Here is a 25750-nt window from a genome sequence, read left to right as displayed (position 1 = left end):
TATATATATATATATATATATATATATATAGTGCCCACCCTGGAAAATGTAAGGCCCCCCTGCTTATTATTTCCTGGGGCCGAGCCTGATCAAAACTTCCATCGGCTGTCAGTCTGTCCGTCAATCCATATGAGGAGAAAAAAAATTCTCCTCATATGGGTGTCGCCATCATTGTTTACTGGTACCCAATTGGAATGCTATTGGCTGCCAATGGTCACATGCAACCGCAGGGATACATGGGACATTGTCTTGAGCTTGCCGAAAATAAAGCACACTAAGAAGAATCATCACAAGCCTATGATCACAAGCCCCTCCTACAGCATACCTTGCTTTAACATCAATTATAATATAGATTGGACTATATTTTCACAAAACGCATATCATGGTGATTGAAACGAGGCTTTAAACGACAGGAACCATAAAGTATTTATGACAATGTTTATTAAGGTAAGAAAATCACATGTAAAAGTTCGGGGGAAATGGATGGAATCCTATGGAGAACATGTTGCTTCTGGTGCCAGAACAGCGCAACTAGCGGCCAATCATAGGAACTTTTAGTTCTGTGTTTGCTTCATTTTAAATCCGGATAACTGGCCCCCTGGAGTATACGCACGCACGCAGGCGTGCTAGGGCATTAACCAAAAACTCTACAAATCGACTCAATCGACTTGATTACACAGGTCGACTGCCATCAGGGAAAGTCGAAAGTTGAAGGAAAAAAAAGAAAAAGAGACATTTGAGACTTCATGCCTAGGTGCCTGTTTCATGTAATCAATTGTTATTTTGCACGCTGATAACAGCTGACTGAAGGCTACAAGCTTCACATTGCGTCGCGGATGTGCCCGTTATGAGAGCTTGGAGGTCTGCTTTTCTCTGCATGCAACACCGTCGCGGGACAGAGAATAAATTAATTAGGCTTGATCATGCAGCTGCTGTGATCATAGATGCGTCGCAGCGCAACACGCTGTGAGCTTGTAGATCGCCTATTTTCAAATAACCTGGCTATAGGGCTAAAGGTAGGCCTACTATGATTTATAATATAATAATGTATATTGAATGACACAGAAGTTGCTCAAGTTGAACAGCAGTGTGTCAATGTGGTTTTTCCATGTGGTTTTTCAGTCAGTGTGGTTCTTCCCCCCACCCCCCTTCCCCGTCAGTATGACGACGTCATTCAACTTCAACTTTACTGTAATTCAATTCAACTTGAAAAAAAAAAATCACACCCGTGTGAAGTGGAGCTGTGTGTGTGTGTGTGTGTGTGTGTGTGTGTGTGTGTGTGTGTGTGTGTGTGTGTGTGTGTGTGGATCATGTGTACCGATTTTTGTGACATTTGAAGAAAATATGTAGGAAAAGGAGCAAAAAGTGTGTTTTGGAGAAAATTCAAGATGGCGGAAAATCTATCATGGCGCAAATGGGCGTGGCCTATATGGGGAGATGCGTCATGACCCAAGGAATCCAGGGAAAAAATATTTTTAATTCTCCGACCTACGGTTCAAGAGTTACAGGCCAAAACGTAAAGTGGGGTGTTATGGCGCCACCATGCGGCCAAATGACACAATTATTTTTTATTTAATCCTTGAAATCATTATGAACCTCCTCTCCAAGTCTTGAAACTCTAGCCCCTATGGTTTGCGAGAGACAAATAATTGAATGTGAGTTTTTGCGATTCCCATTATAAGTCAATGGGGAAAATTAATTCACTAATAAATTAATATCAATTAAACTATAGAACCTTTCTCTTAGAAAAGTAATAGCCCACGATTCCCGAGTAAGCCGGTCGATTTGACATATGGCGCGAGTGTGTGGTGGCAAAACTGTGGGACTAGTGGCGTGCCGAAGTTTAGGAAGTTCAGGCTACATACAGACAGACAGACAGACACACCCACACGGCCACGTATAGGGAGCCTGTGCTTCACACAGCTCCAAAAAACAACCTTGAGTCGATAACGCCCTAACACCCTAACGCACGCACGCACGCACGCACGCACGCACGCACGCACGCACACACACACACACACACACACACACACACACACACACACTCTCTCTCTCTCTCTCTCTCTCTCTCTCTCTCTCTCTCTCTCTCTCTCTCTCTCTCTCTCTCTCTTCAACAGGATGTGGTATGTCTTAAGCTGCAGGAGGTCTGAAAAGTTGTTGTTTTTTCTCATGTGAACATCAGTTAGTATATCATGATATAGTTATAACTCACTAATCATTATAATGTAATGGTAATATAGTTATGATAAAACAACAACATTCGTCATGGTCTACAGTCTACACATAATGGTCTGGCAGAGATGGAGAGAGTACTCAACCCCAGTACTCCAGTATAAAGAGTACAGATACTCCTGGTCAAAATCTAGTCCACTACTAAAAGTAGCTCAGTCAAAATGTTACTCAAGTAAGAGTAAAAAGTACTTGCTTTTAAATGTACTTAAGTATTCAAGAGTACATCCTTTAAAAATACTTGAAAGACAAGTAAATGTAAAAGTAAGAGTAAAAAAGAAGAAATAGAACAAGGGGATGTCTCATCCACACCACTCCAATACAATACAATACAAACTGTAACTCAATGGACTTTTGGGGTTACATAGAAATGTACAGGCAGAAAGGGTTACTCCAGGACAGGTGAAATAAAAGTTTACAGAAATATGCATACTAACTCAAGTTTAGAAAGAGCACTTTGCAGAGCGCACATACTGCCTTTTTGGATGGCCTAAACTATACTGTGTCACACACACAAACACACACACACACACACACACACACACACACACACACACACACACACACACACACACACACACACACACACACTCATACTCTTTCTAAGAAGGAACTTTCCACTAAATTGTAAGTGTCATCTTGAACAGGATGTTCAAGATGCTTGAGCTTGAGCTAAATTGTAAGTGTCATCTTGAACAGGATGTTCAAGATGCTTGATGCTGAGAGAGGGCGAGATCATTTAGCGACCTACAACTGGGTTGCAACCCAGTCGGTAGTTTTCACCGACTGGGTTGCTAAATCTACCGACTGGGTTGCTAAATCTACCGACTGGGTTGCTAAATCTACAGACTGTGTCGCTAAATTTACCGACTGGGTCGCTAAATCTACCGACTGGGTCGCTAAATCTACCGACTGGGTCGCTAAATCTACCGACTGGGTTACCAGTCGGTAGATTTAGCGACCCAGTCGGTAGATTTAGCGACCCAGTCGGTAGATTTAGCGACCCAGTCGGTAGATTTAGCGACCCAGTCGGTAAATTTAGCGACACAGTCTGTAGATTTAGCAACCCAGTCGGTAGATTTAGCGACCCAGTCGGTAGATTTAGCAACCCAGTCGGTGGATTTAGCGACCCAGTCGGTGAAAACTACCGACTGGGTTGCAACCCAGTTGTAGGTCGCTAAATGATCTCGCTCCTACTGGAGATGCTTGAGCTTGAGCAGCCGTTCGCAACTGGTAAAAAATGAACCTAGCCCAACCCTACCCTCCCCTGCCCCTTCTTTGTATATACTGTTTGTTTAGACTTACTGTCTTCTTTTTTGTTTTTCTTTACATATCTACTGCATAGTACCGTGTTCTATTTGTCTGTCATTCAATGTTATATGAGATACTTCAATGGTTTCCAGTGGAAATAAGCTTAGTCTTTTCATGGATCTCCTTTTAGTAGACCTTGTACCAGTGAACTGTACCGTCATGAAACTGTACCTTTTCCTATGATATAGTTATAACTGAACTCACGGTAGCACTTTAAATTAAGGTACCATTAATAAACATGAATTAACAGTTAATAAGATACCTATTAACAGTTAATTAACACTTACAAGAAAGTTATTAAACCTTAATTTACACCTAAACTATGTATAAGATACTTACATAACAATTAATAAACCACTTATAAGAAACCTATAAACCTTTAAGGCCCATTCCCACGGGGCCAAAAAATCTCTTTCTCCAGATATTTTTCCATTCAAAGTGGATGGTAGACAAAGATAAAAATAAAATCTTCCACAGATAAAAGAAATATCAGTGGCAGATATATTTTTTATCTGTATCTACCATCCACTTTGAATGGAAAAATATCTGGAGAAAGAGATTTTTTTTATCTGTTATCTGGCCCAGTGGGAATGGGCCTTTATATGTGTCAAATATTTTTGCTCCCGATTCGATCCCGATCCTTCCCGATCCGATCTTTCGGCAATGCATTAACTCACTTACTGCCAATTAAAAATGCCCTCGAGTGGCATTAGTGCCAGCCCTCTCCATAGACTTCCATGTAATTTGTAGTGCACAGATCATGCACACCCATGCACAGATCATGCACCATGTTTGTGCAGGCTGTTCACAGCTTTCAAACAAAAAAAAAAGATTGGAAATCCGTTCAGGCATTCTTGAGATAATAGCCATTATGTTTTACATGTTATGTAAACAAAGATGGCTGCCCTGTATAAAGATGGGGTTGTATGGGGGTGGAACATGCAAAATCGCGATTGAAATCATGTTTACTAGATTTAATGGGGTCCAAAAAAAAAAAAAAAAAAAATTTTTTTTTTTTTTTTTTTTCTAAGTAAAAGTCGCCCAAAGTCGCTTGGCAGGGAAGCCCATAGTGAGAAAGTTGCTCTAAAAGTCGCCTGGCACTGTATGAGTTAAGGAAAAAGAAAAGAAAAATGCTTTTATGTTGTCCTTTAAGTTTTATTTTATTTTATTTAAATAACAGTATCCATTCTATCCAAGCTTCTTTTTTCACTTGGTGCAGCATTGTATCAAAACAAATAAAAAATAAAGCTCATCAGCTTATATATTCTTTAAATATATAAAGACAAGGTGTTTTCCGATATTTTTCTCCCGATTCCGATCTTTTGAAATCGGCCCCGATCTCCCGATCCCGATCTGGGCATCCCTGGTGTTTATACATGTTAATAAAAGGATAATAAGAAAGTTATTTTTTTTTATATATATATAATTTTTGTCCCGCGATTTTGTAACCCATTTTCACCTAGTGCCAATTGCCTATGTAATTCTGGGCTCTGCTCTCCCTCCAACGGACTGACCTCATGCTTCCTTCTATGCATGAGTAGTCCAAGTTGCTTCTTTTCACCTGACAGTGGGGATTTCCCCGGTATGGACATAGCGCATGGAAGGAACACGTTATTCCGACCAGTTCCTTTCCCCTCCATCAGGCACCCCGGCTGGCAAGGGGGAGGCATTATAGAGACCAGGATTACTGCATGTTTTTTGTGAGGGTATCTACCCTAGGAGGCACGGGGAGAACATGCAAACTCCTCACAGAAAGGCCCTTTCGCCAACCCCACCTAGGGTGTGGGTGCTGATGATGCGGAGGACGGAACATAATAATAAGAAAGTTAACACTTAATAAACTATGTCTAAATAAAACACTTTATTAACAATTAATAAAACACTTTTAATAAGAAACGTATTAACCAAATGATATACTTATTAGCACATTAACAGACATTTGTAAGTCTTTAACTCATTTACTACTGTCACACCCCGAGTTTCCCGAGTTTGGGCCGATGTCTGTTCATGCCACGCCCGAGTTTCCGCGAGTTGGCAACCATTTTTTTTTCTTCCTACTTCCCGCAAAATGCATGTTTGATTGCGGATTTCCAAGTGGATTTTAGGAGTTTGTGGCCTAATGCATATCAAAGTGGGGGTCCTTGAAATTAAAAAGGTTGAGAACCAATGAACTCAACAATATAGTGCCCTTATGGGTCCCATGTGGTCCCATTTGTATACTCGCTTCAATTCAATTCAACTTAAAAGTAAAAAAAACAATAAAAGTTGTCTCAAGACAGTTTACACAGAGCAGACAGTCCCATCTCTTGAATTACAGACTTTAGACCCCTGCTGGGCCTAAACTTACTCACACACACACACACACACACACACACACACACACACACACACACACACACACACACACACACACACACACACACACACTCTCTCTTTAAGAAGGAATGTAAGATTGAGCAACTTTCCACTTAATTGTAAGTGTCATCCTGAACAGGATGTGGTCTGCAGGAGGTCTGAACAGTTCTCATGTTCATCAGGTAGTATATCATGATATAGTTATAACTGAACTCACTTTTCATTATTGCGACCGAAGGTCGCATATACTCTGAAAAAACGTGTCGCTTGAGTGTCCTTCCTTCCTTCCGTAACCTCTGTGATGTCAGTGTGATGTCAGCGAGTTGTGACATCACTTCCTGTACGGGGCGGCTACAGTGTACACGAAATGTGGATAACACTATATATGGAGATAGTCCAGTCCATCATGTCATATGGGACTACCGTCATAGACAGTAGCCAAAAGAGAAGGATACACAAGACTAAGAAAGACAAAAAAAGGAGGAGGAGGATAAAGATACCAAAAGGAGAGAGAAGAAAGGGTGGATGAGGTACAATGTGTCTCAGAAAAGAAAAGGAGGTGGCAACGGGGGCGGCTAGATAAAGTTATTAGGCCTGGATCCGACTTTAAGTCGACGCACAGGATTCCAGAAGTGTATTCGCTCTTGTATCAAACTGGTACTCGAAACGTTCTTAGAATTTAATATATATTTTCTAAAGTAAATATGGGGGCGGCTGTGAAAAAAAGAGAAGCATAAAAAAGAAAAAAAGGAGGAGGAGGATAAAGATACCAAAAGGAGAGAGAAGAAAGGGTGGATGAGGTACAATGTGCGGTATCCTCCTTGTCAAGCTTGACGTTGGTCATTTGGACCTAAACATGGAGACATGGTACAGAATGACTCATATATGGGCATAAAAAGTATGTCATGTGACATCACTTCCTGTACAGACAGTCAGACAGACAGCCATTGACTCCGGCCTAACAATGGCTACTGTCTATGATGGTAGTCCCATATGACATGATGGACTGGACTATCTCCATATATAGTGTTCTCCACATCTCCATGTTTAGGCCCTATCGCTCACACCCTAGGTGGGGTTGGCGATAGGGCCTTTCTGTGTGGAGTTTGCATGTTCTCCCCATGTCTCCTAGGGTTGATACCCTCACAAAAATATGAACAAACTCCCCTAAGAATGATAACAACTAGAATCGTCAGAGAAACGCTGTGGTTGGCCAGATAGTCAAGAATTGGCGCGACCTCGCCCTTTAGGGCGAGGTCGCATGTCACCCTGAGGTCGCATTCCACCCTCAGGTGTCTTACTAGTACTATCATGGTAATATAGTTATGATAAAACAACATTCGGTAGACATTCGTGAACTGCCCATTAGTCCTACATCTCATTAGTCCTACATCTCATTAGTCCTACTTTGGTTAGGGTTAGGTGTTAGGGTTAGGTTTAGCCATAGTTTTACTGAGGTTAGGGTTAGGGTTTGGGTTAGGTTTAGGTTTAGGCATAATTGTACTGAGGTTAGGGTTAGGTTTAGGTTTAAGCTAAGTATCTTTTACCAGGTTAACATTCACCAGATTCTGATTAATGGGATGTAGTTACAACGAGATGTCGGGCAAATGCCATGGCACCGGTGGACCCAGGACCCGACATTGAGAAACACAATGGATTAAATAATACATTACAGTGATGGGAATTCTTTTGACAATAAAACAACAACACCTAACACCCACTCACACCCACTCATATCTGGCTTTTGTCTTTAGTGTTAAAGATTGAAATCTGCATTCATTCCCGGAACAAATGACTCAAATGACACAATTATAGTCAAAGGTTTCTTTCTTTCTTTCTTTCTTTCTATGGCATGGCTCTGGAAATAGCCCTCTATCAGCAGGTCTGTCTCTGTCTGTTTCAGAAAGGTAAACAGCACAGGGTACAGTCAGACATTGAGGCTAAAAGGATAACACAAAAATGTATGGGGACTTATTTCCATTGTGGTCTGTCTGTCTTGTCTTGTCTTGTCTTGTCTTGTCTTGTCTTGTCTTGTCTGTCTGTCTGTCTGTCTGTCTGTCTGTCTGTCTGTCTGTCTGTCTGTCTGTCTGTCTGTCTGTCTGTCTGTCTGTCTGCATGTCTTTCTGTCTGTCTGTCTGGATCTAATCTCACGACGGATCACGCCCAACTTTATTGTGCACACTGTCTGCAACTGTAGGTGGCAGTATTGGGGTATCAAAACGGCATGCACTGACGCAGGTTCAATGCATTTTGAGGACATTTATAATTTCCATTTCCATTATGATGTGACTCATGCACCACTGTTGAAGATAAGTGGTCTATTTTTCTCTCTCTCTCTCTCTCTCTCTCTCTCTCTCTCTCTCTCTCTCTCTCTCTCTCTCTCTCTCTCTCTCTCTCTCTCTCTCTCTCTAATCAGGATACTCCACAATGTCATCCTCTGAGTTAATTGAAACATTTGATCTGGTGTGTTATTCCTGACTTTCTACTTTTGTAGCCAGGCTCTGACTATATGCATGAGTTTCTCTTTGTTGGGTTGTCTTATTGCCTCAGCTCTCCCATTCTGTCTGTCATTAAATGCGGATCAAATGATCAGACTCGTTACCTGGTGGAGGTTGAGGTTGAAAAAAAAAAAAAAAAAAAAATATATATATATATATATATATATATATATATATATATATATATATACAACTACAACGTCTAAACTAAATAATTGAATCATATGGATCTCAGGAATTCTGATGCTTTTTGAAGATACAATTCTTGTTGTGGTTTTTTGTTCCTCTGCCTGATCGACCGAGGAACAGGCGACGCAGTAAAGGGCATGGTTCCCTCACTACAGAGATACTACAAGGAGGTGGGTGACACATTACCCCCCCGGCTCCACCGGGCGCGTCGAGCGTCGCGTCAACGCCAACGCTGGGAGCGCTCCTGTTTTAATTAATGAAGGGTGCTCCACTGCCGAAGTCAATGTCAACGTGGGACGCTCAAGTTCACCCCGGTTCATTTTTTGACACCACCATGACTCAAACATTATAAACCATAGGTTACGTCATGCCAGTGTGGATCAGCCCTTCAGTTCTCAAACACTTTCCTTCTCGTCTGCATACAAGAAGGGTTGTTTTGGCGAGACGTCTCGCTCACACTGTATTTTCATAAAACTGGGGTTACGTTCGTACTCTATATTTTTACATCAAATATATGGCTCAAGGGAGAGATATGATAAACTCCCAGCATTGATAACCCCAACTCTCTTCCAACGGAACTCATTCTGGCCTCCAGTCCAGGGTGAAAAAAAACCTGCCTTCAACCTGTCTCTTGGAACAACGCCTAATTCATTGTTGAACCCCGGCTGCAGCCAGACGTGCCTGCCCCCGCCCCAGCACACCTTACCAGGCCCCTGTCAAGAGACAGATAATAACAGCCAAGCCTGTTGGGGCCCAGCCAGTGTCCAACCAGTGTCACAGCCAGTCAGATGCATGAAACGGTCAAACCCTCAACTAGTTGCTAAGGGAATCCCATCTGCAGCCTCCTCTCCCCTGTCAACTTCACTGGAAGGTAGAACGAAATGGACCCATAAGGGTCCATTTGGTTTCATTTGTATACTTAGTTATGCAGACATCCCAAGTCTCCCGGATGTTGCGGGAGTCTCCCGGAAATCAACGTCTCCTCCCGCACACCCGCGAGTGGCACTAAACCTCCCCGAAATCCCGGCCGCTCCCGCAAATGCCTGCCATATCCGTCTGGATCCGGTCTAGAAACAGGATCTGCGACCCGTGATGCAAATAAATGTGTTCTAATTCGTCGTTGAACTGTCAATCCAGCAAATGAATGATTGCGACTATAAATTAATCAGATTATATTAAGCCTAAAATGGTTCCGCCGCCGTGCAGAACCGCTTTTAACCATTTTTAACTGTAGAAAAATAAGTAAAATCCGAGAAAAAATATATATTTTATTCGCGCTCACGCGGCGAACGGGTGCACACGCGCTGCGCGCACGTGCACAAGGGACCTCCCGGAAATGATGATCTCAAAGTTGGAATGTCTGGTTATGCTGGTTCTTGAAATTAAACTGTTTTAGAACCAGTGATCTAGTGCATTTGTGATGTCAAACATGTCACACCAGAAAAGAAAAACAACCCCAACAGAAAGGCATACTCATATACTGCCTGGCATTAGGATTTCCCATATTCTAAAGAATATGCATATATTATAGCCTACACACTACTTCTGGTGGGAACAGGATATAACATTTCTCTTCCTACATGTGTCTCTGTCTCTCTTTCTCTGCCTTGTTTAATGACTTTGTCAACATTTGTGTTCAGGATGTGTTTGACTATGCATGAGTTTCTCTCGGTTGAGTCGCCTGTCTCCTCAGCTCTCCCTCTTCGTGTCATTATATGTGGATCAAAAGATGTCAGCTGACTCACTCGCTACCTAGCGGAGGTGGAGTTGATCTCAGCAGCGCTCCTCCATTTGCTGTGATGTATTATTGCCCGGGAGTTACCCTAGTTTACACTCCATAGTACAACGCGAAACTCACTGACAAGTTTGATCTACAAGCTAACAATGCGCCCGTCTTATATATAGCTTGTTAGCAGTTCAAGTGACACGCCGTGCCAATGGAGTATAAATTGAGATTTCGATTCTCTGCAGGCCGCAGTGTACGAATTGCCACGTATCTCTGCATTTTTCTCTTTGTTGTGTGTCTCATTCTTTCACTATTCTGCCAATGTTCTGCTGCCTCACGTTGCTGCTTGTTTCTATCTTCGTCTTTTTAATTTTTCGTTTTTTTTGTTTTTTTTGTTGCTCTGACCATTCTCTGCTTTCTCTGTCTGTCTGTCTGTCTGTCTGTCTGTCTGTCTGTCTGTCTGTCCTCTCTGGTCTGTCCTGTGGGTGTCAGGCCATCTTCAGTGTTGGGGCAGCCCGTGTCGGCTCCCACCACCCCCACCAGGGGGAGCGGTGCAGCCTTTGCCACGCTCCTCCCCTCCAGTCTGACCATTCACAGCTTCATCAGCCTCCATCAGTACTGCTGCCCCTCCGCTGACCAAAGCTTGCAGGGGGACAACAGGTAAGGAGGCCTGGAAAACAAGAACCTCCTAACGGGACCCCCCCCCCCCCCCACCCCCCCCCCCCCCCTTCTCCCCTCCTTCCACAATACCCTTAAAATAACTACAAAACTAAAACAAAGTGACTTATGGCTTTGGTAGAACCGTGGCTTAGATACTATATACCAGGCTGTGATACAATCCAAATAGCCTATTGATGATAATCTTCATCTGTTGCTCCAATATGTGAGTGTCCTCATGTTGGTGAAGTAGACCCAAAAGACTTTTTTAAATGTTTTTTCTTTTTTCTTTTTTTTTTTTGGGGGGGGGGGGGGGGGGGGGGGGGTTATAGTTACAAGTAGTTAGAGTGTAGAAAGAAAGGGAGGAGGGAGAGAGTCGTAGAGTCAGCAAAGGTCGGCCCAGCCCGAGAGTCGAACCCAGGACTTGCTGTCTGGCATCAGAGCTGTGTGGTACGTGCCTCAACCACTCAGTTAGCGGTACCCCAGACTTAACTATAGAACTGCACTCTGTCGAGGTGCCAACTTGCGCCTGGCGCACTAGTAGGCCATGCATGGCCTGGCCTACTTGTGTGACATATTATGATATAATTGCGACCGTCAGGGAGCAGTTTACTATGAAAACCTCCACCGTCCGTCCGTCCGTCCGTCCGTCCGTCCGTCCGTCACACCTTTGTGACCATCAACAAACGTCACACCTTTGTTGATGTTTAAATCGAAGAGTCTTGGCCAAATACTTCTGTTGGTTTCTGCACTGATCATTTATACAATTCAGCTGTGTTTGCTCGTGTCATCATGATGAGGTCATAAATCAGCCATGCCCAAATATAGATTTTACGGGTTTACATGCTTACTCAGTTATTCGTTATGTGAAAGTCCTATGACGTCTATGATATCTGACATCATCATACATACATTCCCTTTTATGCCCATAAATGGAGATCCCCTCTGTAGAACCAGCCACTGACATCACTGTAATGTCAGGGGAACCAAATCCCTTTTATGCCCATATGGAGATCCCTGTGATGCCAGGGGAACCAAATCCCTTTTATGCCCATATATGGAGATATGGAGATCCCCGTGTTGCCAGGGTAACCAAATCCATTTTATGCCCATATATGGAGATCCCTGTGATGCCAGGGGAACCAAATCCTTTTACGCCCATATATGTCATCAATATTAAGCCCATATCTGTGAATATCTTTGGGTACCAGATGTCTCCATATATGGTTAAATGGTCCGATATACATCACTGGCCAGAAGACCAAGAAATGGTGCAACCTCGCCCTTTGCTTTTCTCCCTATAGGCATCTTACTGGTAGGTAGTTTAATGAGGAATGCAGTATGGTGGTAGGTAGGTAGTTATGGCCTTTGATGTAAGATTTTCACTTTCTAGGATAACTATATTTGCTATTCCCAGATGATGCCCTTTTAGGGTACCCCTCATGCCCATATATGGAGATCCCCAGGCTTTACTAATTAACATAAGTTTTATGCCCATATATGGAGATCATTGTCCCAATGTCATCAGATATATGGGCATAAATGGACACAGGCAAACTAGATGGGCTGTATGGATATCCAGATGTGTGATGTAAGTGTTTTATTCCAAATGTGGCACCCCACAGACATATTTCCAGAAACAAAATCCCTTTCATGCCCATATATGGAGATTTCTGATGTCATCAATCCCAGGCCCTGTAAAAAACATGGTTGCTATGGTATGAGCAACTTATGTCTCCATATATGGAGATTCAACTTCAATGAGTAACCATGGCAAACTGTCAACTGCCCGTATGTCTTGATAATTGGTAAAACAAACTTTTGGCCTATTTGTGGAGATAAGCGACCAACGGTCGCTTATCTCCCGATTAGGGAGTCTTACTGGTATATGCCATACCAGGAATACTGGTCTCTCATTGCCTGTTAATGATGATGTTGCCAGAGATGCTGGTCCCTGATTGGGCTACGGTCTTAAGGACACGGACATACATAGATACTTACCCAGCCGATGGCAGTACTTGCGCGCTCTGCTTGCGCAAGTAATAAGTAAACTAGAAAAGTTTTAAGTGTGCCTGCAGCTCGTTAAGTGTGTGCAACCTTTAGCATCAGCATTTTTATATTTGCATTTTTAGCATCAGCAATTTTAGCATTAGCATTAGTGGAAGTAGCGGTTAGCATTAGTGCCGGTTAGCCGTTGGGACTACTAATGAGTTTAGTTTAGCTTTTATGCCTTTATTGGATAGGACAGGAGACTGACAGGAAATGGGGGGAGAGATGGGGAGTGACATGGTCAGGAATCGAACCGGCGACGCTGCCAGGCATCCATGCCTATGTGGCAATGCCTAAGTGGTATGCGCCTGGACCAGTAGGCCAGTGGGCAAGTCCAAAGTCATGTGAGCGTTTTAAAGTTTAAATCATGTTGCTAGGCAAAAGTATGCCAGAGTTTTGTGGCGTTAAAGTTTAATTATTTTCTGCATTCCCCCATTCAAAGTCAATGGGGTTTTTTGGCGTATTTTTTTTAATAGCACCCCATTCCCGGCCGAGCCGCACGTTTTGATGTATATATTGCGGGGGTGGCGTAAATCGTGCAGCAGTTATTACGTGCCGAAATGTTGTGAGGTGGTTATCGTTAACTAAGTATGGCGGATTACAATAAGTGTTTTGCCATTGCATGGCAGGCACACTTAACTAATTAGAGCAAATAGTGTCAGAATCCACTTTGTTTACATGTGTTTATGTACCAATCCTTATGATGAGGTCATTGACAGTACTTCCTTTATCGTGTCCTCCTGGTAGAAATACAAACGACCCACGGAGGTTCTACCAAATGTCAGCATGGCTTTGAATCCACTCAAGCGTCCCCTCGCATGTCACCTGGAAGAACACCTGTCAAGGAAACACTTTTCCTAAACCAGGGCTTCCCAAACCTTTTCAGCTCGAGACGCAAAAGAGCTCCTGGGACCCAAACTTGCAAAAATACCTCATAAATACACTATTTTTCACAGCTTGCTGTCTGCTGTTTTCACTACATTTCTTCAAGTTGTTTATGAAATGTACGGATTTGGCTCTTTAATTATATATATATATTTAAGAACAATATATATTATATATTAGTGCATTCACGAATAGTGATTTTTAGTTTTCGAATTATTCAACCTCAAAGTATTCGAATAGTCGAATATTCGACAGGACTGGCCAAACTGACCAAACTGTCAAGTGTAAACATGTATTTGCAAGACATACAAATGTTTGCATAACCCAAAAAATGGTCCTGACCCATTGTCTGGGAACCACTGGTCTAAACCATGCCTCACTCTACCACTCTACCCCCCCCCCCCCCCCCCCCCCAAATGGACCTGTGAGTGTCCATTTAGTTCCATTTCTACAAGCTCGGATTTCTACACCTGCATCTATTTGAACACTCTCAGCTTGAAATTAACACTATTATAATTGTGTAGTGTCCTTCCGCTTGTAAATGTGACAGCTTTGAAGAGAGAAAGAGACCACTTATTTTCAACGGTGGCGCATGAGTCATGTTATAATGGAGATAACACTTTACTTTGAAAAAAAAAAGAAATCATCTGGTGAATTTTCACCTGTGATCTCCCATCAGCCAATGTTCTCTCAAGTTGTGTCACACATGCATCCGATCAGTGCATGAGAGTTGATGCCCCAATACTGCCACCTACTGGCCAGGCATGTTATTCATTCCACTAATACTCTGGAAAATGATGTAAATCCATATCTGCAATCCATAACTTTTTATAAAAAAAATGTATCAACAAAACTACCTGCTCTTCTATTGACATATTGACAGTAGCCTATATAAATATGTCAAGACACTTGGCATTGTACAGAAGTCAAATAGTAATCTATCCTCAGCTCAAACATGCTTTCCATTACAGTAAAGGTTTTGGCATGCACGCAGGAGACCTTGGTTCAAATCCCAGGAAGGACACCAAAGTTACAGATTGCAGCTTTAAAGACAATAAGGATGCTTTCTTATGCTTTGAAATCCACATATTATTCATGGAGAAAACGTGCACCCTCTACCCTCCATTTATGGGTTTTCTTTTGTGTAGTCACTGGTGTTCATGAATTAGATAATATAAATTGAAAATCCAGTGTACAGCATAAGACACTTTATGTATATATACTTATATTTAATTCGCCCCCTCTATCGATGCACCTTCTCTTTTTTGGTACTGTACTGCTCTTGTTTTTTACTCTTATCTATCTTTTCCTACTTCTCTGTAACTTTGTAAATAACTGTATACTGCTGTGCTACAACTGGACAACTGAATTTCCCCCTTGGGATAATAAAGGTATCTATCTATCTATTTATCTATCTTTAGTAGTAAATGAGTATTTATTCTTATACAGGACGCAGTACTTTTCTCTCTACTGGAACCCAGCTAAACGTGTCTAATCTGAGATGGAACATTTACTAAGGACTTAATATTGAAAATATATGCAATGCGTATACTGACACTGTACAGCAGGGCTTTCCAAAGTAGTGACGTGGCACCCTAGGCCTAGGGTGCCGTGACGCTAGCCTGACACTTCAGTCCGCACATCACCACCCCCTGCTGGTGGGTGGTGTGTAGTGTGGACTGAAGCTGCACACATTTTAATCTATTTCGAAAGCGCCCAAAGAGCGGGCGCATTGAATGGGCCAATCAGGGTTGTATGCTTGGGGCACGTGGTGTGGCTGCTCCGGTCCCAGCCCCCTCCAAACAGAGCTCTTGAGCTCACGTGAGACTCGCTCGTGGACTCTGATTGGTGTCCTCTGCCCACGTGAGAGTCTATTGGACTCTGATTGGTCCGTGAAAACTGTCATGGCGGAGTCAGACTCGACTCGTATTATTTTAATAAACTATGAAATAGTGCCGTTTCTTCACGTTTTAATACCATTTTGCACTAACGTAAACATGCAGACATATAATATGTTATGAGAAATAACGTATTTTTGCAATGTCACGCCACGTCGCCGTCGCGTGTGTGTGTGTGTGTGTATGTGTGTGTGTGACGTCAATAGGCTTTAGCCCCCCCCCCCCCGCCGAAATAGAATGTCTGCCCTCAATTTCAGACTCTCATCCCGAAGTGAAACGTAGTGTGAGATGTCTGGCGCTCGCAGTCAGGCAACCGTGACGCAAGTCCAGAGGTGCCTCAGAATTTATCGGAATATATCTATAACTCTTCAGTTTAACCACTTATACTTTAGTAAAACAGACCTGAGTTGCACCTAGCTCTGGTCCATAGCGTTAGTGGAGTTCTCCCTAACGCTATGTTCGTCTACCTCCCATATCCTTGGCAAATCCGGAAAGCACCCGTCGTCTGGTCCGAAAATAACAAAAACTGTTTCGCCCCTCGCCAAACCAAAGGTATCGGTGGCCAGATGAAAGCTTACTCTACTTAGTGGACGCAGTCTGGACCCCCCACCACACGCTTGAATATATATTTCTAGGGCGAAATGAAAAATATTCCACCGGATGGAGATGCTCTTCCTGGTTGAATACTGTTTTTACATAACAGCGCTTCCAAGCTTCCAACGTCACAGAGCTGAATAACACCCAACGAGACTAATGATCTGTTATTGCGGTGCATTTCGGTCCTCTGACCTGCGCGGCAGTAGTGAGCTGGCGCCGTGATGGCGACGACAAATAGTAAAAAACTAGAAGGAATGGAGTCTTCATCCGGTGGAATATTTTTCATTTCGGCCTAGAAATGTATTTTAAGTGTGTGGTGGGGGGCTCAGACAGCGTCCACTAAGTAGAGTAAGCTTTCATCTGTCCAATGATACCTTTGGTTTGATGAGGGGCGAAACTTTTTTTTTTTTTTTTTCGGATTATTTGGCAGGTAGACGAACATAGTGTTAGAGAGAACTCCACTAATGCTATGGACCAGAGCTAAGTTGCACCGTACTGGTGCCATCTTTTCCAGCCTACCGTACACCAAGTCTCTTCGCCAAATATAGCATATACAAGCTCACAACGTGTCATGCTGTGACGCGTTGTGAGCTTGTAGATCAGCTATTTTTGGTGAATGCCCCCCCTCCCAGAATAGGGATGCTGGGGTTCAAGTGGTTAAACGCTAAGTATTAACTATAAGTTATGTTTGATCGGTCCTATAATGCAAACAGATATTCCCTCAATTTTTCCTTGTCACATACTGTATCTTAGGAGGATGTTTTTGCATATTTGACTCATGAATTTACGGAGGTGACCTGAGACGAAAATGTATGGGAACCTCTGCTGTACAGTGCAACTGCATCCATTCTAACTCTGTACCATGTAGGCTACTTCAGGTGGTGTGTTCAGTTCACAAAGTCAAAATAAAGGTCTATATATATTTTTTAAACACTGTTATTTTTATTTACTTTTTAATTTGTAACAAAGGGCTGAATTTCAAGTTGCAATACTTAATTTCCATTTCAATGAGATATTGATTGGAGTTTATTTCGGTGTCAACTCAGGAGACAAAACAATATAGTGTGAATACACAAAATTCTCCCAACTAAATGAATAAAACATAAATGACTGAAAAAGAAAACCCATTAGGGAACACAAGTTCAGTTAATGTTCTGACCTGAGGAGGAGGATACGTGCTGATGCTGTTTCAGAAACAAGTAGTTCTGGTTCCAACTTTGGGAGAGTTTTGTTCCTATTGCTGCAGCTAATTGAAAAGCATCTGTTATCATAGGAATACCAGGTCCTTTTCCATTTATAGTATTATATCGCCGTTGTCGGGTGAAAACCTTGTATGTCCAAAGCCGTTTGTTTTGCATTTTCCATTTTAAAAATGATTTAGACTAGTGAAAACAGCCGATCTACAAGCACACAACGCCTCGCACCGCGAGGCGTTGTGTGCTTGTAGATCTGCTGTTTTCACTACTTTTGTGCGACGGCCTTGTACGATGAAGCAGGGCTTTACTTTGCGAAAGAACATACAAATTTGAAACTTGGAGATACGAGGTTTCCACTCGACAACGACGATATGTTGTGTGTTTGTCTGCATGTCTGTAGTTTGCGTATCTTGACCAACCAACCAACCGGCTTCAAACCTTGTCTGCGCATTGCAGAAGACCTGAGGGAAGTGCTGTGCCTGGCGTACAATCCAGTGGTGTGTTCTACCGTGGTACGCAGCATACGTCATATGAATTTTCTTTTTTAAGCGTATGCCCTCGAGAAACCTTGAAAAGAGCGTATCTGATACGCAGGAAGAGGGGCTGCATGGGGCCAGCAAGAAAGTGAACTTAAATATCCTATTTTCGTGGTAATGTTGCGTGGGGTCTGATGTTTAGTGAATGTGTGGCTATTGTCTTCCTTGAGGTGATAAGGAATGGCCACAGGCCATAGTTCCGAAGCAGTTCACAAATGAACTTAACAATAGACCTGACACCTGTCACTGCCAGGCACACTTCATTAGTATTCAAACGCCGATGCGTCTCCTACACGGGCACACTGACAGATCTAGATTGTTGTTGTCCAATGTAAATCATTTGATGATTAGTTAATACTGTATATCCCCCCCAAGCCAACTGGTTGTTGCGACCGTCAGGTCGCAGTTACTATCAAACACATTTTTGGACACTGCTCCTACAGATTTTGCCCTATAATCACGCAAATCGGTACACATTATGTCTATACTCATCTCATCAACATGAATCTGTCCCATATAGTGCCACCATCAGGCAGATTTTTTCAAACACATTTTTGGACACTGCGCCTACAGATTTTGCCCTAAAATCACGCTGGGACCTGACGGTCTTACTGGTCATAACATGGATGACACAGCATCAATCTGCCTCACGAGCAGGAAGCCCTTTAGTTTTACACCAAAGAAACCTGTAGAAAAAAAGTTTGAAAGCTTTGGGCATGTAGTATTCCATCAGGCTTGTGGGCTAAAGCTATACATTGATTAGAGGTGCTGTCTGTGAAGCATGTTTGTTTTTACACGTAGCAGTTATTGGATTTTTCCCACTTTTTTTGAGTGTGTGACATGGTTATTTCATTCGGTGACTACGCACATGCGTGTCGTGGGCAGTGTTGCCGTAGTCTTGGGTCGCGCGCCCCCCGACGACCCATATCTTTTCTGAGCTGGGGTCTCGCACCCCCTCAAGTTCACACCTCGACAACTGTTCTAACAAAGAAACAAGACCTGTATAGTAGGTGTTGAGTGACGTTCGCGACCCCCAAAACATTGAATCACCATTGCACCACTGGCCGTGGGTGTGAGAGGGAATAATTATAGTATGCCCTAAAAATAAAAATAAATCTAGAACACACCACTGGTACAATCAATACAGTATAGACAGACTGTCAGATGGGTACAACAGGTACATAAGCTGGGTGAGCCGTGCATCTCCAACTTCTATCGTTCCCCTCTCTAGTTGTAATAATTGCGACCGAAGGTTGCATATACCCTGAAAAACCGTGTCGCTTGAGTGACCTTCCTTCCGTAACCTTCCTTCTGTAACCTTCCTTCTGTACGGGAGTGATGTCAGTGTGATGTCAGCGAGTTGTGACATCACTTCCTGTACGGGGCGGCTATACGAAATGTGGATAACACTATATATGGAGATAGTCCAGTCCATCATGTCATATGGGACTACCGTCATAGACAGTAGCCAAAAGAGAAGGATACACAAGACTAAGAAAGACAAAAAAAGAGAAGAATAAAAAAGAAAAAAAAGGAGGAGGAGGATAAAGATACCAAAAGGAGAGAGAAGAAAGGGTGGATGAGGTACAATGTGTCTCAGAAAAGAAAATGTAACAAGGAGGTGGCAACGGGACGGCTAGATAAAGTTATTAGGCCTGGATCCGACTTTAAGTCGACGCACAGGATTCCAGAAGTGTATCGCTTATTCGCTCTTGTATCAAACTGGTACTCGAAACGTTCTTAGAATTTTATATATATTTTCTAAAGTAAATATGGGGGCGGCTGTGAAAAAAAGAGAAGAATAAAAAAGAAAAAAAGGAGGAGGAGGATAAAGATACCAAAAGGAGGGAGAAGAAAGGGTGGATGAGGTACAATGTGCGGTATCCTCCTTGTCAAGCTCGACGTTGGGCATTTGGACCTATACATGGAGAAATGGAGCGAACCTGTTTGGCCTAAACATGGAGATGTGGTACAGAACGACTCATATATGGGCATAAAAAGTATGTCATGTGACATCCCTTCCTGTACAGACAGTCAGACAGACAGCCATTGACTCTGGCCTAACAATGGCTACTGTCTATGACGGTAGTCCCATATGACATGATGGACTGGACTATCTCCATATATAGTGTTCTCCACATCTCCATGTTTAGGCCCTATCGCTCACACCCTAGGTGGGGTTGGCGATAGGGCCTTTCTGTGTGGAGTTTGCATGTTCTCCCCGTGTCTCCTAGGGTTGATACCCTCACAAAAACATGAACAAACTCCCCCCAGAATGACAACAACTAGAATCGTCAGAGAAACGCTGTGGTTGGCCAGATAGTCAAGAATTGGCGCAACCTCGCCCTTTAGGGCGAGGTCGCATGTCACCCTGAGGTCGCATGTCACCCTCAGGTGTCTTACTAGTATTAGAGCCCTGTCCTGTCCTCTGTCTCTGCTGTTCGGGTGTCCAGATGTTATTCCTATGTTTTCTTCTCACATAATATCTCACACTCTTTCCACGCTCCTTTTTTTTTGTCCGTTTCTATCCTGTCTGTCTTTCTATCTGCATACCCGTCCCTGTTGTTTTCTAAGAGAGGAAGATGAGGAGAATGAGTTGGCCCATCGGTTCTGCTGCCCTGCGGCGTCAGGTTGCAGCAGCCCGTCCTCTCGATGAACCGAGGAGCTCTCCCGTACAGTAGCCTACGTCTTCCTGTGACGGAGAGACGAACGATGAGCCTTTGAAGAGGAACCACCACGAACACTTCCATTTGAACTTGCCTTTGAACTTGGTTAATAAACCAGACCGAACACAACAACACCCTCTGGCGGTAGTGGTGTTGTAGTACGGTCTGGCACCGATCCATTGAGATTCTATTTCTTCAACCAGCTTCAAGGGTTGGCCAATCAGGGTTGATGCTTGGGGCACATGGTTTCTGTAGGCTTGGGGCAAGTGGTTTGGGGCAAACTCCAGAAATGAAAACTCTCCCTGAAATCCCAGACTCTCTTCCCAAAATGAAGTGTGTGATAGAGGCTGGCAACGCCAGGCAACATTTGAACAGTCTCAAATCTGTACGTTTTTTTTTGCGAAGTAAAGCCTTGCTTCATCAGACAAGGTCGCTGCACAAAAGTAGTGAAAACGGCAGATCTAAAAGCACACAACGCCTCGCGGTGCGAGGCGTTGTGTGCTTGTAAATCGGCTGTTTTCACTAGTTTAGTTAATTTTTTTTAAATGATAAAAACAAACGTTTTGGACATACAAGGTTTCCACCCGACAACGACTATATATTGTACATCCTATTCGTTATGTTGATGGGTGTAACGTTGCCCCTGAAGCCTATTTTATATTATGTAATACAACATTGTCCATTGCCGATAAAGAACAGATCTAACCGTGTGTCGCACTGCGACGGTGCGTTCTGCTCTTTTGGGCAAACACGTCCTTGTATGATCAACTATATAAATGTAACTTTAGTTGACCTGGTCACAAAATGTGTCAATGTTGCATTGCCAAGCAGAATCTATAATTACGCTGTTGAAAGTGTGTGTGGGAGTAGGTTTGTGTTATTTTTACTTGAGCTTCACGCTTACTTACGGCCAGAAATGCAGAGATCTCTCTGTGAACTCAGAAATACACAGTGGTGTGATATGGATTTTAGAAGTGGTTCCCCTCTAAATGCATGACGTCACGTGCGCGCACGTGTGCACGCATGTCTGCCGCTCGGTGCAAATACTGTATAACACAACATTTGTAATCTAATTATATTTCTTATTTAGTAACATTGTTAATTTGTTGTTTTTATTTTAGTTTCAATTAATGGTTAAAGGTTTTATATAAAATAACTTTACATAGACTTTATAGACTCAGCCACACACAGTAAAGTCTGCTAGCTCCTTTCGGAACATCTCCCGAGTCCCTCCGCTATGCAGCTCTGACAAAATGAGTGATTTAAACTCATGACATGAAGAGTGAGGAGCATAGCGGAGGGAGACGAGGTTCCGAAAGGAGCTAAAGTCTGCAAAGAATGCTAGGCGAGCGTAGGCTGCTGACGCATATACAAGTGTAAATGAGCCTGCCTACCAGAGTATTGTTATGCAAAGCAGACAGGTAGGGGATTGAAGTGTTGACCGAGCCGTCTAGCCGTCACACAACTTGACGATGTGCGTGCACGTGCGTGTGCATGCGTGCATGTCGGGCGCGAGTGTGTACAGCTTGAGTGGGCTCGCCGAGCCCAACCGAGCCCACGGCATCTGCAGGGGGCACGGTGGCGCAGTGTAGCACTGTCGCCTCACAGCTAGAAGGTCCTGGGTTTGATTCCCGCCGGGGGACGCTGTGGGTGCTGGGGGCGTGTTCTCTCTTCTGCGTCATCAGCGCCCACAGCCTAGGTGGTTTGGCGAAAGGGCCTTTCTGTGTGGAGTTTGCATGTTCTCCCCGTGTCTCCTAGGGTTGATACCCTCACAAAAACATGCAGTCTCTGGTCTCTATAATGCCTCCCCCTGGCCAGCTGGGGCGCCTGATGGAGGGGAAAGGAACTGGTTGGAATAACGTGTTCCTTCCACACGCTATGTCCATACCGGGGAAATCCCCCCTGTCAGGTGTAAAGAAACAACTTGGACTACTCATGCAATGAAGGTCAGTCCGTTGTCTCCCCAGGCGCGGCAGAGGGAAAGCAGTGCCCAGGATTACATAGGCAATTGGTTACTTGGTTACAAAATCGTGGGATAAAAATAAAAAAGAAAACAGCAAGACAGGTCAAGTCACAAAAGTGTCGCTGGATCTCAGCTGAGAATATTTTTAAAAAAAAGCAAAAAAGAGACACATGCAGATTCCACTCTCCTGTTAAAGTTAAATTGTCCTCATTTATTAATCCATGTATCATGGGGTCTCGACACTAATTTACACTTAATGAATTTCCATGTGAGATTGACTCTGGGTTGTTTTCTGTTTTCCAGCTGTCAGAATCCATATCTCACATTATCACATTATGATTTTATTATGGGATTGGAGGGTTGAGTTATGTCTACTTGCATGTGCTCAGTTGTCACTTTGTTATTTGTGCACACAGTTCTGTTACCATTATTAAATGTTAGATTAGCTCTACACAGTATGTGACTCAAGGGTAATTCAGTCTAGAGTTCTCAACGGGCCTGAACATTAAGGCCCGGCCCTAACTGGGCCGGCCCTAGGCCTTACCCGACTAGTTAACATACATTTTAGGCCCTACCCTGCCCGAAAACGTCGGGTCGGGTATGGTCAGGTTTGGAAAGAATTTAGTAATAAAATAATACAAAATATATATTTTCTTTTTTCATTGAGCCCGAGGCCCTACCCGGCCTGACTAATTAGCATACATTTTTGGCCCTACCCTACCCTAAATGTCGGGTCGGGTTCGGGTATGGTCGGGTTCGGGCAGAATTTGAGAACTCTAATTCAGTCCAGTGCGTTCCTAAATGTTCTTAAATGTATGCTCCATCGTACAACGGTGTCTCGTGCTGAAAATAGCAGACCCTCAACTTAACCCCACAACGCGGCGCCGTTGTACGGCAGAGTATATATTAAGCATTAGATAAGACCCCAAGAGGTTGTGATCATATTAAAGCTCTGTAGTAGACGGCTTATCATTTATTTCATCTAAGATGTTTGATGATTGAGTTATGAGTTACTTAGACTGTGTACGTGGAGTTGCTTCTGCCACACTGAAAATGTTGTTTCAATTAACACATGTTAATTTCATACCAAATGTGATGCAATCATTATTATCAAGCACACACACAAACACAGAAAAAGAAAAAAAAAACGCATTGCATTGATGTGTATTGCCTGACTGACAAACTGATCATAAGTTGCTGTCCAACCTGTTCGTTATTATTGTTGGTATTTGGTAATGTATGTTTGCATGCATTCAGACAGACAGACAGACAGACAGACAGACAGACAGACAGACAGACAGACAGAGAGACAGAGAGACAGACAGTTTGACCAAGGAGTATCATGGAATCTAAGAACATATTCATTTTAATATAACATAGTTGTCGGGTGAAAACCTTGTATATCCAAAACCGTTCGTTTTGCATTCATCATTTTAAAAATGATTTAAACTAGTGAAAACAGCCGATCGACAAGCACACAATGCCTCGCACCGCGAGGCGTTGTGTGCTTGTAGATCTGCTGTTTTCACTACTTTTGTGCGACGGCCTTGTATGATGAAGCAGGGCTCTACTTTGCAAAAGAACGTACAAATGTGAAACTTGAGAGATACAAGGTTTCCAACCGACAACGACGATAAGGGAGTTATATAAGAGGTCAGTCTTCCTTCCAGGGTCAGTACCCAAGGGCTGATTGACTGCAGCAGTCTGAATGACCTCCTCACCGCCTGGTTTTACCACAATAGATCAGCTTTTTGGTCAACAGCTGTTAACAATCTATATTTTTCATATATTTGTCCTTCATTATGCTTTTCTCCACGTTGATTTGGTCTTGTCTGTTCACGTCTGTTCCCCTATTGAAGGCTCTATAGTGGGTTGGCTTAACAAAATTATCGAAATGAAGCGGATAAAAGCACCAAACCTTTTTTCGAGGCTTCTTTAGGACCTAACGATGGATTTTAGCCGTGGGTACCAAACTTTATTTTGACGTTTAACCATTGAATTATCCATATCAAGTTGGGCTCCCATCGACTTTCTATAAAGGAGGAAAATACACAGAAAGAAATCTGCTTTAAGTATGATGTGAGGGGTCTAACTAGGTGTTTGTCATGATTCTGAATCCATTGCAAGCATCACTTTTCTTTTGTGCAAAACAAAATGCTTGCAATGGATTCAGCATCATGACAAACCCCAAGTTTGACCCCTCACATCATACTTAAAGCAGATTTTTTTCTGGGTATTTTCCTCCTGTATGAGTTTAACTTTGTTTAATACAATCAGATAGGACTTTTCTGTTTGGATGTATGGGCTGTCAATGGCAGAAATTAGTTTTTTGCCACTCAGTAGGCGTTCCCACATAACGTCCAGCAAGAGTGATGTCACACGCATACCCTCTATACAGAGGAGAAAGGATAAAATATAAAGTTATGCAGCATTACCGTGATGTCATCTGTTTATGAGTATTAATTGCGACCGTTAGGTCGCAGTTTAGTATCAAAACCTCCACCGGCCGTCCGTCCGTCCGTCGGTCACACGTCACACCTTTGCCCTGCTCATATCTCCGCATCAGTATGACATCACACTGCTGACATCAGTATGACATCACACCGTACACAAATGACCCTTATATAAGACCGGCATTATCTACCGAAAGATTAGTAACAAGATGTCAAAATTGTCCTGTCTGACAACACATTGTCAGATCTACAAGCTCACAATGGGTCACAGGGCGACGCATTGTCAACGTTTTATGTGAAATTCATGTGCTTGCAAAATAATAACAATAATAAGGTAAGGAAACAAGTAAAATGATCAGTGCTCACCACTGTGTATATTTCTGTAAACTAAAACCATTTACAAGAAAATGTACCTAGAAATTAACCACTTAAACACAATGGTACTTTCTGTCATTCTGGTTAAAGATGGTGCTTAAAATAGTTGTAACGTGACATGCTATTGTCATGTGGTCAACGTTGATTCATTGTCTTCTCATACGTAA

The 25750-nt window shown here is 42.9% G+C and overlaps 1 protein-coding gene across 1 annotated transcript in view; it reads left to right on the top strand.

Annotated features, from left to right (window-relative positions):
• iqsec2b (IQ motif and Sec7 domain ArfGEF 2b) overlaps nucleotides 1-25750 on the top strand; it is a gene marked incomplete at both ends in the record, with an annotated part of 130277 nt that overhangs the window by 48950 nt on the left and 55577 nt on the right.

The sequence above is a fragment of the Nannobrachium achirus genome (genome assembly GCF_963921795.1).
Source record: "Nannobrachium achirus genome assembly, chromosome: 9".
NCBI classification, from domain to species: Eukaryota; Metazoa; Chordata; class Actinopteri; order Myctophiformes; family Myctophidae; genus Nannobrachium; species Nannobrachium achirus.
The sequence above is the reverse complement of the archived record's forward strand: the minus strand, read 5'-3'. Positions and strand labels throughout refer to the sequence as shown.